Source organism: Typopeltis vanoorti, chromosome 20 (genome assembly GCF_054136105.1).
Source record: "Typopeltis vanoorti isolate ZY-2024b chromosome 20, IOZ_Tvanoo_1.0, whole genome shotgun sequence".
Lineage (NCBI taxonomy): Eukaryota > Metazoa > Arthropoda > Arachnida > Uropygi > Thelyphonidae > Typopeltis > Typopeltis vanoorti.
Genome location: NC_143568.1, coordinates 28,487,736 through 28,504,525, shown reverse-complemented (window position 1 = coordinate 28,504,525; position 16,790 = coordinate 28,487,736). Strand labels below are relative to the sequence as shown.

At 34.0% G+C, this 16,790-nt stretch overlaps 1 protein-coding gene across 2 annotated transcripts in view; it reads left to right on the top strand.

The window, feature by feature from the left end:
- The first annotated feature begins 4,543 nt into the window (after positions 1 to 4,543).
- eya (eya transcriptional coactivator and phosphatase 2) overlaps positions 4,544 to 16,790 on the top strand; it is a 169,977-nt gene continuing 157,730 nt past the window's right edge. Inside the window, exon 1 of one of the 2 annotated variants that reach the window (XM_090410393.1) lies at positions 4,544 to 4,590. The gene's annotated coding sequence lies outside the window, so the exon portion shown is untranslated. The remainder of the gene's footprint in view (positions 4,591 to 16,790) is intronic. The other variant, XM_090410394.1, reaches the window with a different exon arrangement.

Here is a 16,790-nt window from a genome sequence, read left to right as displayed (position 1 = left end):
TCCCTCTCACGAATTTGCTTGTCTCGATCATATCGCTTCTCCTCTTCTCTTCAACATTCTAGAGTTCTGAGATCTTAATTGTTCGCCTCTGATCTCTCTCTTTCTTTCTCCCCAATGTTTTATCACCAATATAACGAGGTGATCAGATCTGCACGGAAATTCAATAATGACCTGGTTAATGCATTATACAATAGGTAAATTTTCTCGTAAACGATCTCCGTATCACTGTTGGTAAGACGTAGTTAGAGTTTCGCCTAGTTGGTGATGGATTTCGTCCTTCCAGAAATTAGCGTTTCCTCTCGCAACCCCCCCCCACACACACACAAATGTTATCATACCTCACCATATTAAAATATGCAACACTCCTACCTTTAATTGTTAGTGTTAATTCTAAAGGAGCTTTTCGGAATCAGTAATACAAAGAAATAACTTAAAGAACGTAGCCGTTTTTAGGCTTTAAGAATACTTGGAACATATTTACGGCAGCATGTTGTCCTACCAGTGAAGGCCTTTTGAGAAAATGTAGAATTGGGGACGTTACAGGAGGTCATAGCAACACTTGTAGTAATCGAAATGCTGAAAGCCACGTCTTACGTTTGCATTCCAAAAAATATTTGTTCTAATCATAATATTTAGGATTAGTAGAAATGTCGAATTAGGATACATCCAAGATGATCCTTTTTAATTAGCGATGATTAATGGGCAAAAATATCTTGTTATAAATTAATGGAGCCTTCCCAAAAGTTGACATAGTTTGTTAATTTGCTGAATAAACGTAGTTCTTGCTAACACTCAGTATTCGGATACCTTTCAGTATTAGCTTTCGATTTGTTTAGTAATCATACTGTCCGTTTTAATTGTTCTTTGCATCGCTTCACCGAGATGTGCCGTTTAATTAACAGGATCTTTTTAGGTAAAATGTGGGACAAATTTCCAACCCCTGTAGGGACTTAACTGCACATGCATCTCCAATGATCCATTTCTATGGCTAATTAATAAATAAAGAAGCACATAAACATAAATCATTGGACTCTTATATGCTTCATCTCCGAGAATGATGAAATATAGGATCAAGTGCATGCTACTTGTCATTAATTCTCTAATCCGTCATTTTCTATCTTACATGTTTCATTTTCGTATATTGCCGTCCGCCTAGCACTGCAGTCGCGAGTGATTTGAATGCTATTAGCTTAATTCTGCTTCAGGTGAGCATCGATGGAGAACTGTATTAAAACTCTTGGTAAGAAAGAAATCTTACCCTGCAACAAATTCAGTTCCATTTATTAAAAAAAAAAAAAAAAAAAAAAAAAATGTAATACTCAGTTTTTTGCTTGGGGGAGGTACATTATATTCATAGACCTGTACCAGAGGTGACTGCGTCAATTTCAGCTGCGGGCGCGTGGTATGTGACCCGTCAGTCCCAGAGGACGGCAATTTAGAATATCCCTAACAAATGCGAATTACTTTATGCTACAAATTCCCATAAATATTATTTATTTGATACATTATGCTTTTTGTATTATTTTAAAACGTAGCGAAACAAAAGTTACTGGTTCTCCATCAGTAACTAATTTTGCGGCCCTGTTCTACCCTCAGAAACTATTAATCAGTTTCGTTTAAAGGATGGCAGGATCTCATTTTCTCTACTGTTTAGGCAAACTTTGCATTCTTTTAATATATTTTACCATTTGTTTATATTTCTTTACTTTTTTTTCCTTTTGATTTATTTTCATGGTGCTTTTCATTGCATAAAGTTCATTCAGCTAATTTTTTTGTTCGATTGTCCAGATTTCAGTCCGTAATACTTTAACTGAACGACATTGTAAACTTTAATCTCTTTGTACAATATTAGGTTTAAATATCGTGCGAAAACAACCTGATTAAAAAAAAAAAATTAAATATTGGAATTTTACTCCTGTTCAGTTTTTTATTATTATTTTGCAATTTTCATAATTTCCCTTTTCATCTTTATATGGAATCATTCATTCTAAATTAGTAAATAATTGTTCCAAAATGCACATTTTAAAAGCAACTGTTTTCGCTTGTAGATTGAGATTATCATTCAGAAATCACTGGCTGTGTGATACAGCAACGATTATTGTATCACAGAATTTTTACCTGATTATCTATGAAATTTTAGATTAATATTAGAATACATTTCACTGCCTTGATGGTTCTTTCTATTAAATTTCATTATCTTTTTTAAATAAGTATTAAACAGTGTTAGAGATATGAGACATCCAAATCTAACTCCTTGGTTTATTTCTTTTTAAGCTTGATAATTGTTTTCAGGTTGTTTTCGATAATGGTTCTGCGGCAGTTATGTGTTTTAAAAAAAATAAAAATAAAAATCTATATAATAAGTTCCTTTAGTAAGACTTTCCCAATAGGTTCTACTTGTGCCTGTATATTACGTCGTCAATCGATGGCAAGGTGGTCACCATTAGTTATCTCACTTTGAACCGTGGAAGAATGATAAGTGACTACAGGAAGCTGAAACATCCAGAGCGTCTGATTTTTTTTTTTTTCTTTTTCAATTCATAAAAAATGGACGAACAAAATTAGTTATTTCTTTCTTCTTAGCCAACATTTACTTACAAGAGTAGCCTAATTAATGGGTAGCCAGTTATTACTGACTATCACTAGCGATCATGGATTCAGGTTATTTTAGTTTAAGAGTACAGAAATTTTCGTGCTTCAGTAAATTCTAGTGAGAGTCCATCACCTTGCTTATTGAAGACTTGAAAGAGTTCGGCATTACCGCACGACATCCTTCGTGATTAGGATTTATCGCAAAAATAAGAGTTGATTGTAGCTCTTTTTGCACATAAATGAATAATAAATGACGGTAATGCTCATTACTCATTTCAACAGTGTATCCAGGGGATTGAGTTGATTTATCATTTCAATATAGGCATGTTAGTGATTCACTTAAAAGCAGTATAAATTTGAGAGAATGGGCTATACTTTCTCGTAATGCTGATTGTAAGCCTGTAAATCTATTATGACTTATTTAATTTGTGGTGTTGTTCACGACTCCAATACCTTAAATTAACTGTGATAAAGTAATGAGTTCTATTCCTAGGGTCGTGAACGAAAGTTTTCCTCATTGCAGGTAGAAAAAAAAGACCTGCTTCCTCCGTTTTAAAAATCGATGATGATGATGATAATAAAAACTAGAATTTTCTCTAAGATTCGATTCTCTTTTGCAGGAAAGCAAACGCATGGTGAAACCACTCTGTTCCCAAGGTATTAAGGAAACGATGGGGAAAAGTTTCTTATTGTCTCCATCAATTTTTGTTCCGAATAATGACCCATCTTTGTTTGATCATACCTGCAATTGTCAGATATCCGAGGAACAATTAGTTGTTGTTGTTGTTGTTGTTGTTTTTTTTCGGTGCGATTTAATTTCAGAAATATATAAGTTCGAAGTTATGTGCGTGTTACTGTCCCCCCCCCCCCCAGCGATTATCCATTTTATTTCAAACAATTACAGTATATGCTTTCACCCGGAAAGAGTTCTGGTACTGCATTCATTTGGATTTCTCTGAATTCATAACGATTAATTTTATGATCTGCGTCTCTATAAAAATGTTCATGATATAATTTGTACGCGCAGTACCGTTATGAGCATGTCAATAAATTCTATAATTGCATTAGTGACAGAAAAAAATTCAATTATTGAACGTAATCAAAATTGATGTGAATCGTTTGGACTACTTTATTTTGTTCAAATAAAATAGTTGTAAATAATAAAGAAAGCCGTGTTATTGGCTGGCCAGGTAATCATACCAAGTCATCTGTACTCTCTTCTGAATAAAGGTTAAACAGCCGTCGTTACGATTTGAATTTATGCAAAAAAGGCTGGGAGATTTATTACATTAACCAGTTTAAAACAGTATAAAGTTAAATTGAAGCTGTCTCATCTAGTAAAGTAGACCACTTGACATTCAAACTGACAATTCTTTGAAATTGTATATCACCTCGTCACTCGTATGAAAGTAAGAACAACATTTTGTGACGTCAAGCAGACTTGTAACGAGAACGTGTGTATACCTGGTGTACAGAAGAACGTTTTTAAAATTGTCTCTACTGAACTTATATACTTAATGAAATGCAAAACTTGCAAGAAAAGGAGCAGTTTTCGTGCGACTTGATCCCATATACCACTGTGTGAACACAACTGCATTTATAAGATCAGCAACTCTTATTCTATATTTCAGACATGCAATCTTGAATAGTTTAACAAAGTTAGTATATGTATATATCGCTAGATGGCAGCAGCTCCTAGAATTCAGTTCCGCTTGGCTTGTTAAATGGGCAGATTTGATGGTGCATTATCTCTACCACTCGTATCTTAGATCATCTCTGATTGGCTTTCTGTTGTAAAGCCACACACTTTCTCCGCGATACCGCCCGAATCCCGCCTCCCTACATCAAGCCAAGAACGAAGGTGGGCAGGGCTTAAAGTCACCGATAGTCAAGCAGCGTCAGTAGCGGAAACAGAGTTTCCCGCACGTTAACCAACCGAACAAAGTCTACCGGGAGCAGAACAGGAAGAAGAAAGAGAGACACTCGAGCTAGAGGGAGGTACGTCTTAGAGATATGGCAGATATTGATGGGGTCAGGTCGTTGGGGCCTTTCTGTCTGTCTCCGCAAGATTTAAATGAATGGTGATCGATGGGGCTTTTGTCTTCCTGGAATGACTGGCCTATCCATCCATCCGCGCGCTCATATGCGTTTTGCTTGTAGGGTGGCTCTGAAGTACCGTCTTACTAACCATTATGGAATGTAAAGCCTACCATTTATCGCGTAAGTGCCGCACAGTTTTTTTTTTTTTTTACTCCGTAATGCACGGTTCATTCCACTCTACTACCCTGCAATGATATCGCGGTTATATACTTTAAATAAGAAGACTATAGAAACCAGCCAGAAAAATTTTATTTGTATAATCAATGGCGTTTTTTGTCTAAACGTATAATGCTAACACAATCCCAAAACTAGAACTATTAAAAGGCCCTTAAAATTCCCGAAATGACTTGAACTAAAGCAGTAAAATTCTATCATGCTGTTTAGACAAATGTATCTGATTAGAACTTCGCTAAAAGAAGATTATTTATTGGCAGGCTAAAGTGTCATCCAGTGTTGGCAATTGTCAAGATGATCATCTGATCGTATAAAATTATTTAAAAATGCCTAACAGATGCCACAGAATAATTACTGTAAATGTTTTATTAATATTAAGCTGCATTCTAAATTTTATAGTACGTAAGATTTTGAATGTAATCTGTTATTCTAAACCACTCGAATATTTTTCCGCGATTAACTGTAGCTTTGACAGCAATATGCAACTAGAGCATTGATTTTTTAGTTATGTGATATGTTGAATGTAATGTTCTAAAAGAAAGCGACCTTGGTTCATTTTTGAAAGCTGCTTTGTCCTAAAAACAAATTTGATGAAAGAATAAGACTTGCAGTTGCTTCTTAGTAGAACACAGTACGCTGAGATAAGCCAATACCTCTAATTACAAATATTTGTAACATGGTTGAAAGTTAACCCAAATGATGCTTCACTTTGAAGCTCTCGAAGCGGTAAAGTCCATCCATTTCGTTAAACGCAGTATCATTTAGCTATCTTATTGATGCTAAATGGACATGTATATTCTTAAAGGGGGTATCGGATTTCTCCACATACAGAAATGATACCGCTGTTTGTTTATTATAAAATCATGCAGATAGAGAAGGCCTCTTCCAAAAAAAAAAGAAAAAAAAAAGTGGAATCCTTTTTATATTTAAATTGGATTTTGAATGCTATTATTGCGTATTCTACGTAGATTGGTCATTTTTAATCATCTGTTAAATAGCGTATGACTGATTAATTTGAATAATTTTATGGTTTGATATTGCGCATAAAAACAATGAAAAGCCTACCACTTCGATAAATTTGAAACGAGGTGTTTAAGCGGGAAAATACGTACATACATTCCAAGCTAAATTGAATTGTTTTTTGTTGGCTATTCCTGTTAACATAAAAACTATTCTGCAGCTTGATTGACTATTCATTTTGTGAACCCAACTTGCTTTGAGAATTTCTAGATCTATGTTAACTAAACCTTGAGATGAAGTCAAGTTTAAAAAAAAATATATTAGTACATAGTTTTTCTATTTTTGAGCCAATTGATTTAAAATAAAATTGATTATAGAACTACATTATCCAAAATATAGCATTAGAATATTAATATAAAATTTTGAATGAAGCCAAAAAGGACCCTGATCATCATTAGTCCATCGTACAAAATGTGTGTGTACATATATTAAAATGTTTCATGTTCCTAATTGTTATTTTAGTTTCTCGTTACATTTTGATTCGTTATTTTTAATATAATGCATTAACTTTGGTGCTTATCTACAAAATGAATCCAGTACTACCGGGTCTGTTAAGCATGGCAAAGGTCGACACGCATTTGCCACTCGCTAATGTGAAACCTGTAAGAAAAGTGCATGCCTCTTTGGTACTGATGAATGGTAGGATGTCTAGTGATCTAATCAAGACACGCTTGTGGCATCGTGTCGCTTTAAGTTTCTAAATCCCTCATAGAAAATATTCGTCTTAATATTTCATGCTGGAACAGTCCGCATGTGTGAAAGTTTAAAAAAGAAGTTGAGGCAGGCCTTAGCTTCTAGTGATTAGCATTGTATAAGTTTGGAGCTGAAATTACCAGGAAGACTGATTATTTGAGACCGCACTACACGCCTAAATCTTTTTATCTCGAGTTGGCGATCGTTCTACAAGCTATAAGGAAGCCAGAGCACGTCCGCTTATTCTGCGCTTCCAAAGTAGTTTTATCCAAATAACGAAGTTCTTCATCTGAACTGAAATTTGTACAGGGATTATATATAGTAAACTACTTTAGAAGGTATAGCATGTCAGAAGATGCGATCCTTAATATTTCAAAATGAATTTTTATAAAAAACAAAATGCATAAAGTGGATTCTCAGATCTTGATAAACAATCATCACATATGTCTGCATTAAATAACACCGTCCTCCCTTAAAAATGCGTCTAATTAACCTCTTAAGATGTAGGATGAACCACTGATACCTCAAAAGTGTACTTCCACGAAATCTATATCCTATAAAACGAAAGATGGCTTATTTAGTCGACTAGTATATTTATTTTGCTAACATTTTTGTTGAATTTGAGCTATGTTCAAGAGAATAAGGGCAAGAGAAGAATACTTAACGAGTGATCACTAGCTGTATATTTTATTACTTGATATTTTTTTATGAATTAACGGATTCGATTATCTTTTTGAATTAAGCTGGCATCAGAATAATGCAGACGAGTTTCAATAATTTTAGAGCACTTTCTTAGGACGTGAATATCATTCTAATTTTTCATTTCTTCAGACGATTTCATCGGTCTTGAAAACAAATAAAATATCAACAGTAATCTCGTTACTTTGTAGAAAGATGCTTCTTATATAAGATGCACAGTTTTCTCTTAACGATAAATCAACTACACAACTGAGTTTATGAATTTTGCTGATATAGCAGATAATCATAACTGTTGGAATTAGTGAAATCATTTCATTTATTGCTTTCGATTTTGCACTCATTAGAAATGAAATCCGAAAAAGTTTAAGTGATTTATAAGCAATTTGTAACAACAGTTTAGCAGCTCTTGTATAAAGACATTTTATCAAGTGCTGTTACAAGAAGAATTAACTAGACTAATTAAGTATTGATATATTAGTATATGCACGCCCTTCGCCTAAAAGAAGTGTATACATTGTGTGTGTGTTAAAGTGATAAATCCGGTTATTATTAATAATTACAGGTTAAAGTGAATAATTTGAGTTAATCACTTTAACCGGTTAAAGTGAATAATTCCTAGAGGAGCTCTGGTTAAATGTGATAAAAACATGTTTATAGGTTTGCATTCTCAATAGAAATTATAACAGGTTAGGTTAGTTTATAATGAAAAAAGTAAGGAAAGTACTTCTTTTGCACTCAATGAAATCAGAAATCATTATGAACTAACCTGGATGTCGCATGTCGAACCAAAGTGCAGTCGTGGGCAGATGAATGGAGATTATAGATAAACGTTTGCTGTACCTCTTTCCTCATCAATGGAGCAAAACACTGATCAGTTCCGCTCTGATTTATCTATTATCCCCATTCATCTGCCCACAATAACTTTTATTTGTTATCCCCATTTATGTGCCCAATCATCAAGCTCGGCCCACAACAACGTTTATCTTTATCCCCATTAATCTGCCTATGACCACACTCTGGCTCGACATGCGACATCCAGGTTAGGTTAGTTTATAATGATTTCTGATTTCATTGAGTTAAAAAGAAGTACTTTCCTTACTTCTTTCATTATAAACTAACCTAAGCTGTTATAATTTCTATTGAGAATGCAAACCTATAAACATGTTTTTATTACATTTACCAGACTCCTCTAGGAATTATTCACTTTAACCGTAACATATATGGGATGATGATTATCAGCCTGTATTTTCAACACACTACAGGGTGAAGGTTTCTCCCATTGCAGGAGGGTTGGGTCTGCTTCTCCCACGGTAACCCAGTCCATCTTGGGAGAGTGTTTATTCACTTGTATGAAGGTGGAAAACGATCACAAACATCCATTCCAAGGCAAGATTCGAACCCGCAGCCTCTTGGCTGGTGAGCGGATAATACGCTAACCACTCTGCCAACCAGGCCGGCCACTGCTGGAATACCTCTTTCAAATGGCAGTTTGGTGTAATGCAAAGAAATGATATTAATAATAGCCAGGGCCGATGCGAGAGTATCTGGCGCTCCTAGGCAAAGAAAATTTAGGCGCCCCTATACATTGTCTCTATCCAGTAATTAGTGCGTCATTTTTTCGATACCCAAATTCGATTAGTGCGCCTATATACATCTTAAAAATGTTACAGATTTTAAAAATTTTCTATCTATATATTTTTATGGGTAACTATTTTAAAAAATCACTCACCAGAATGAAATAATTTAGTTTCCGATTTAAAACATTTTACGAAGTTATTTTTAATGGCATACTACACTACTTCCATGTACACTATGTATACCAGGGTTTTCAAAATTGTGTTCCGCGAGAAGTTCCTGGAATTTGTCATTTCAGTTTTCGAGGCATTTTTTATGAATAAATTTTTTTTTTAGTGGAAATATTCTGAGGAGAATAACAGAACGCCTAATATTTGTGTATCGTTAATTTTTACACATCGAAACCTTTCAACATTTGGGAAAGGGAATACCGCTGTTTATGATCGTTCATAAAAATTGTCTGCAAGCGAATTATAACAATGGTGGCATATCCTCTGTTCTCAAAACTGAAGGAAATGACATCTGTGTAGCAAATGTCTGTGACCAAGTGGCATATTTTTAAACATGGAAGTATTCATGAATTATCGTTAATTTTCACACATCGAAATCTTTCAACAATCGGGAAAGAGAACATCGCTGTTTATGACCGATCATAAAATTTGCCTGCAAGCCGATTACAACAAATGGCGGCGTATAATATTTTTCATACAAAATTTAGCTCAATTCTTTGTTAAGAAGTAGAATAATAAAATTTATATTCTGAATATGTTTTATTGTCTTCCAGCTTCATGATTTTCCTTTAACTAGACCCTAAGACATACCTTCATTCTTTTATAAAAAAAATTAAGGGTCAAAAAAGAAATCTGAGGAACGAATTATACATTTTCCCATAGGTTATTATATTCGATTAGTGCGTTTCGATTAATGCGCCTGTTTTAAAGAACGCATTAGGCACACTAATCGAGGGATTGCTGTATATATGTATATTTTGCCATACTCACACAAGCACAGGTACTCCTACACATGTGGATATAAAAATAATATCATTAAGAACATTTATATATAAAAGTTTATATATAAAATTTATTAATCAAAACCAATACATTTGTACTACATATATCATTACTTCTAATATCTGTATAGCAAGAAAATTAATCTGAATACAAAAATTATGAAAAATTAATCTTTCGGGCTTTTTTTTTTTTCAAATTTCGGGCAAAAGCCCGAAATTTGAATTCATTCATCTATATTGATCGTAATGCAATTTCATGCTCTATACATATTATTGCTAGACCAGTGAGTCGTTCCTGAGCCATCGTAGAGCGAGTGTAAGTTTTAATTTCGAGAAACTCCTTTCTGAACTTGCTACCGATACTGGCAATGTCGAAAAAATTCTCCGAGCAATAAACCAATTTGGAACACTGTTTTCTAAATTATTTTTGCATATGTATGACGAGACATCTAATGAAGTATTTTCTGGAATTCGCCTTGCTATTATTTGTAATTCACTACATAAATCTGTTCCGTCAATATCTCTAGAATTATGTGTTAAATAATTTTCCAATATCAAACATTTTTTAAGCAGTTCTGCTGAAGAAGTAATTTTTTGAAATTCATATATATTTAAAAGAAAACCAAACTTTTCGTTAATTGTAGACATGTGCTTGAATTTTTCATCAACAGATGCAATTGCGGTATCAATAATTGAAAAATAAAAATCTACCTTAAATTTTTGTTTAAAATCTGTTATGAATTCATCCTCTGCTCCATACACAAATTCTTTCTTTCTTTTTTTTTTCTAAGTCTAACTGTTTCTTGTTCAAAACTAGGCGTTACACCTAAGACCGCAGCGATTTTTTCCGCATCTGTTAACATCTTTTCAAATTCATCCTCATTTCGGATTTTCATTAAGAAATTCTTTGTATCATTAATACAATTTATGGCACCATTTATATCAAGGCTTGTATTCTGAAGTTGTTTATTTCAAAAAGTACATTATACCATATTACTAAGGATGCGATAAATTTGAACTTCCTTAAAGTTTTAAGAAGACTACTTGCATCTGATTTCATGGTATTTCCACTTATTCCACATAAACTATCATCTTGAGATATTTCTCGCAGTGCTTCGCAAACTTCGGACAAATTATATCTTAGGGGCTTTAATGAGTCAATTCGACTCTCCCATCGTGTATCAAAGACTGGTTTGAGTGTAAAATCACTTGTCTTTTGAGATATTCCCATCGAGGAGTCGATGGGAATATCTCAAAAATGCATATAGACGATGTAAAATGCTGGGGCATCTAAAGTATTAGCAGTGCAATTCACTACTAAATTTAATGAATGTGAACTACATACATTGCTCTCGGGTTAATATTTGAAATTCGTCGCTGCACACCTTTTACATCACCTTACATATTACTGGCGTTATCGTATCCTTGACCTCGTAAATCTTGTATTGGTAATGAAAATTTGTATAGAGTTCCTAGTATTTCATTTGATAAAAATTCTCCAGTGGTATTTTTTATTTCTATAAATCCCAAAAAGTGTTCTTTTATAGAAACAGTGCTATTACTAGTGTGTCTACGAATCAAAGTACAGTACTATGCTCATTTATTTATTGTCTCTTCCCAAATAAAAACGAATATCACATGTGCGAAAATAATCAAACCTTTTATTTGCATTGGAAATATGTCAAATATTTATATTTTTAAATAACATTTATTGAAATAAATATATTTTGCTTTCTTTCCTTGAAAATAAAATTATATGGGTCGCACATCTCAATTTTAGGTACGTTTTTTTTTTTTTTTTTTAATGAACAACAAATGATGTTAAACATTACTCGGGGTTTCCGATTGTGAGTCTTTTTAATATCAAAAATGTATATCCAATGGTATTTTATCAGAGATTCTTCACCTTTTGTCTTTTGCTTAAAACTGCAACAGTACAATTACTTTGGAAAACTAACGAATTCAAACAAAAAGAAAGTGCACATATGTTATCTGGCAGTATTTTTTTCGTGTGTGTGGGAGGGGGTGATAATTTTAGGAGAGGGTTAGCCATTAAAGGCGAATTAATTCTGTTATGAAAATTTTGGAAGGCGCATGCACCTACACATGTTTCGAAGGATAAAGTGTAGGGAAAATATCGCTACTTCAAAACTGCCGCATAATACCGAAAATATGTACATAACAGTTGACTTCATAACTGCCGTTTATTTCGATTTGTAAGGAGTGATTGGGGGAAACCAAGAAAGTTGAAATGCAAAATCCTACAGATTACGTTTATAAAAATTATGCGTTACATGATACGATTCAAGATTTACATATGATTCTCTATAAAGCAAAATTTAAAAGTGCGAACCTTTGCGCAATCCGTGAACTAACCTTCGAACTAAGATTATGAATAAAAAAGAAAACTTAATTAGAAGCAGATGGAGGCTGTATTCATTATTAGATTCAGATTTTCATGAATTTATAAAATAATTGTTTGACAAAAATAATTATCTTCAATCAAGTTCTAGGAGAATTTTAAAATGTATTGGCGATTAAAAGAATTAGCCAAAAAATTGATAGTGGCATTGATCTTCCAAAGTGATACAATATGAAGTGAAGAAAGTATGAAAGGATTTCTTATTTCGCGCTGGCATTAAAAACTATAATTATACGATAAAAACAAGCAGCAAAATAAATAGAACTCATAGGTATTTAGTCTGATATAACTTAGATTCCGGTTACCGAGCAAACGGCAAGCAACTGCGTTTCTGGCTGTAGGCAACTGAACGTAGCTACTACATACGCCAAATAATCTAGTTAAGCGTTCTTTTCAGCGTGAAGGATTATTGCCCCTTCTAATGGACATGTCTCAAATTACACTTCTTATCCATGTTCTTTCAGCAGGTGGACAGAATATTATCCAGGTTTGTTGGACGTGTATATAAGTCCAGTAAAGAAATGGTACGCTTACATATATGAATTTTATGGAATAGAGGAGTTCTTATTAGTTTTATATGTAGCAAAATCTGACGCCCATAGGCAATCGTCTAAGTTCGCCTAATGATGAAACCGGCCCTGAGAGTAGCTCATTTCTTCGCATTTTATTTGTGCCATTCAAATGTTTGCTTTTTAAAGTTTTGGTAATAATTACAACATTTTGTCAAATTTGTACAATGCGTAATTTACAAATCGATGATTTGTGCAGCGTAAGAAGCATTGCCATGGACAGTAGATTTTCCATCACGAAGTCCGCTTTGAATGGTCAGTTTCATTAAGTGATAAATATTTACTTTCGTTAATTCTTTTCCGATAGTCGAGAGATTTAAACCGTATCCTTTTCAACGCATATTCCAGATTGCCCTCCGAAACATACGAATTAATGCAAATAACACGTATAGATGCAATGTGAGTTATAAAGGAGATTTTAGTTTCTGTACAATCTTGCTGATTTCTACACAAAATTCAATGAACGTGCGGTACTCTTAATCCACAAGCATCACGAAGTATGACGAGCGGTGATGATACTGACCTTAAATGCGGACGGCTGAAGTAGTGCAATGGATAAGTAATCATATCTACACAACTTGTTTAGAAGCGTCACTGTACAGTGCGAGTTAGTTGAGGAAACTGTCTTGAGTCATCTTTTTTGAGCAGACTGTATGCGAAGTGTCCCTCATAGTGAGGAGCCGCTTGTAAAGAATGACTTACTGGACTGATTAATATGACATGAGTAGAATGTTATTGTGCTGAGACATGTTTGATTGTTCAGTTTTTACTCGAAATGCACAGCTGTTAATTTCAATAGATTAAATAAAAATTTAACCTATTGAAACTGTGCTGATTCAAAATGACTAATATGCTGCACATGATATACTAATATGAACTCTAATATTCAGCATCCTAGTCCTTTTGTATGAATGACACCGTACTTTACTATAGCTCCCTCATTTATTCACAGTGCGTTTAATTTTGCAGTCGAAATATGAATGTCACAAAAATGAATGCCTCAGAAACCGGTCATTAAAAATTACGACTGATTTTTGGAAGCTTTTGCTTTCTTGGAATATTGTTGCGAATGGGAAGTGAAAAGGCAATGTTGAACTGAAATTGGCCAATCACTTTATCTTTACATAGGAGCTTAAGAGTATTCAGTCAAGCATCCTGTGAACCAAAACTTAATCCGCAGTTATAAGAAGTCCAGGGTTAAAAAGAAACGATGATCAAGTACCTGTGTCGTATGTACGACATTTCATTAGCAAGGGACGAACTACTTTCAGAATCTGGACTAGGGATTAGTGGAACGAAAATAGTCGTTCCAAGTTCCCTTGGAACGACTATTTTCATCAGAAGGAAATATGAATCGAATAGCAGAATTTTGTTAGTATACTATTGAACAGGTTTTTGCCCACAGTATGATGACCGGATCATTAGCGCAAGTGGTTTAGTCCTATACACAGTAATACTTCTGATGATAATTCTTTGGCGTAGAATTTAACATATTTCAGCAGCATTGCTCCCTCAAATTCCTACATATCGAAATTGAAGCAGTCCATTAAGTATCGAGGCGTGTACAATATCTTGTGTTCATGTAGGAGCTGTCAAACTGAACTTGCCCATAGACAAGAGGACAAGAAAATAAAAATGTAGAATATACGAAAATGAACGCCGCACTTGTCCATTTTTAAAACGGACATAATTGAAGACCAACATTCCATCCTGTCAGTGAAACAAAAGGACAGAAAAGCGCATGCTGGAAACCAAGAATATCCTAAAAACTAAAGGAATATAAACTTCTCCTCAACTTCTTACGCTTTTGCATCAGACGCGGCTGATACAATAGAAATGAGTTACAAAATTTAGAACTCCATTCAAATCAACTATTATCTAATTTGTAGATCTACTTCATAGTTACTGTTTTGATTTTGTATTTAATTTGTTTTTCTTGTATAGAGTTCACATCCAATGAACGATACCATAAAGTATCCGAAACATCATGGAATAAAGCATTAGTATTATTTATGCCTTTTACTATTTTTACAGATCTTTTCCATTGAATAATAAATTCATAATATTAGCGGGTGTGCATACGTGTTTAATGTAAGCGCACCCGCTGATATTATGATCAGCCTGTACTTACTTTGTATACACACACGAAACTGTATGGAAACCATGTCATTCTATATCTGTCAAGTAATGTTTTATTAGTTTTGCAAACCACAGCCATAATCTTTTATTATGTGTCAAAGAGATTTTGGCTGTAGTCTGAGAACCTTTCCTCATTTTCAAAAGGAAAATTGCTGCAGGTTCTTTACTGAAAGGTATCGGTTTCCCATGTATAATTCGCTTCTCATCAATCCATTTTCCGAACTTATGGATTTGATTTAACCATTCCATCACTTTATCTTTGCTAACGTTTAGGCCTCCCGCTGAACACCATTCGAGTATAAGTCACTATTAGTGCGACATGTACAGCATTCCAATGCCGGTAGAGACGTGCATCTTATTCTTATTTGTCCAGAAATTGTAGATTTAAGCATATTTTATTCACTATTTTAATTATTTAAATACTGTATATAAATATTTATTATATAACTCAATAATATACTTACCCATTAACTTCAACTGGTAAAAATGCTCATTGTTATCTGTGACATCAGCATTCCTCCTCATTGGGTGTTATTTTTTACGTACTGATTGCTTAGTTTGCTTCTTTTCATTGGACAAAACATTTGACAATCTTATCTTGCAATATGAGAGTACTTAGTCACATAAATTTTGACTTCACATTCAATGCTTATGGAAGGGGGGGGGAGGGATGTCCCTCTATCTTTCGCATATTTGGAACATACGCATCGTTGACAGGTAGCGGACTTATACCACTGTAGCCTCTTCTGTGAATTACTTCTGAGAATATTACTATTAAGGAAAAGCACTTTTTTGAATAGCCAGCCAATTAAATTTCATAAAACACACAGAATATTTATAAATGATAAAGGGAATTTTAATTTCTCTTAACTTACGGCGAAGAGAATTTCTATGATAAAAAACATGAAGTGGAAGAAGAGTACGTGCGAGATTCCTTAAATAGTGTCTTAAATGGAGTACTCAAAAAGTTTGTGTAAAATTAGAAGATTCCTTATAACATGACTTGAGGAGATTGCAGACACTGATTGGTGGGTGACTTAGGAGTGTTTGTACTAAATTAGCTATTTGGGTACCACAAAAACCGAAGTTCTTAGCTCGTTGGTGCAAGCTAATTTTATTTTCGGCAAAGTTAACCGCTCAGCGGTACTCGCATCGATGTGTTCTCGGTGAGCGTCAGAAATTTAATGTTAGAAGAGATTTGTTCTATTATCGGATGCACAACGAGTCTTTGATGTGTCGGGCAGCTGTGTCGTGTGCCAAGAGTTATCCTTGAATTAGTTACCTGGCCCTTGTAATTGACACCCTCATTTACTTCCCTAAATACCCAGCAACACTGACACCAGTCATCTTTATCTCCGCCGTCACCATGTCTACACTTCGTTTATCTCTTTGGATGTTTTAATTAATATTTGGATCTCTGAGTGCAAAACAAACGAGTTCATTGACTGGCCTCATTTATGTGAACAAGCTGATTCCATTACTTATAAATTTTATTTTCTTGTCCTTTTGTTTGTTCCTCCTTTCTTGATACGCGATTCTTAGTCGGGTGATTTAAAAAAACAAAAAAAGTTGCCCCTCTCTTAAATGAATCTGAGCTTTTACAAAATTTATAGTAGAGCAGTTCTCGTTCAATACTTTTGTATTACCAATTCATAGAGATTCGGTCTTCCTAACTTTGCATAGAATTCCTAACATACTGTATATGCCCTTTTTTTAATTTTCCTATGAGCTAACTAAATATTTAAGAAAAATAAATATTCGGGAAAGGAATTCAGAAGTTTTTGAAATATAAAAG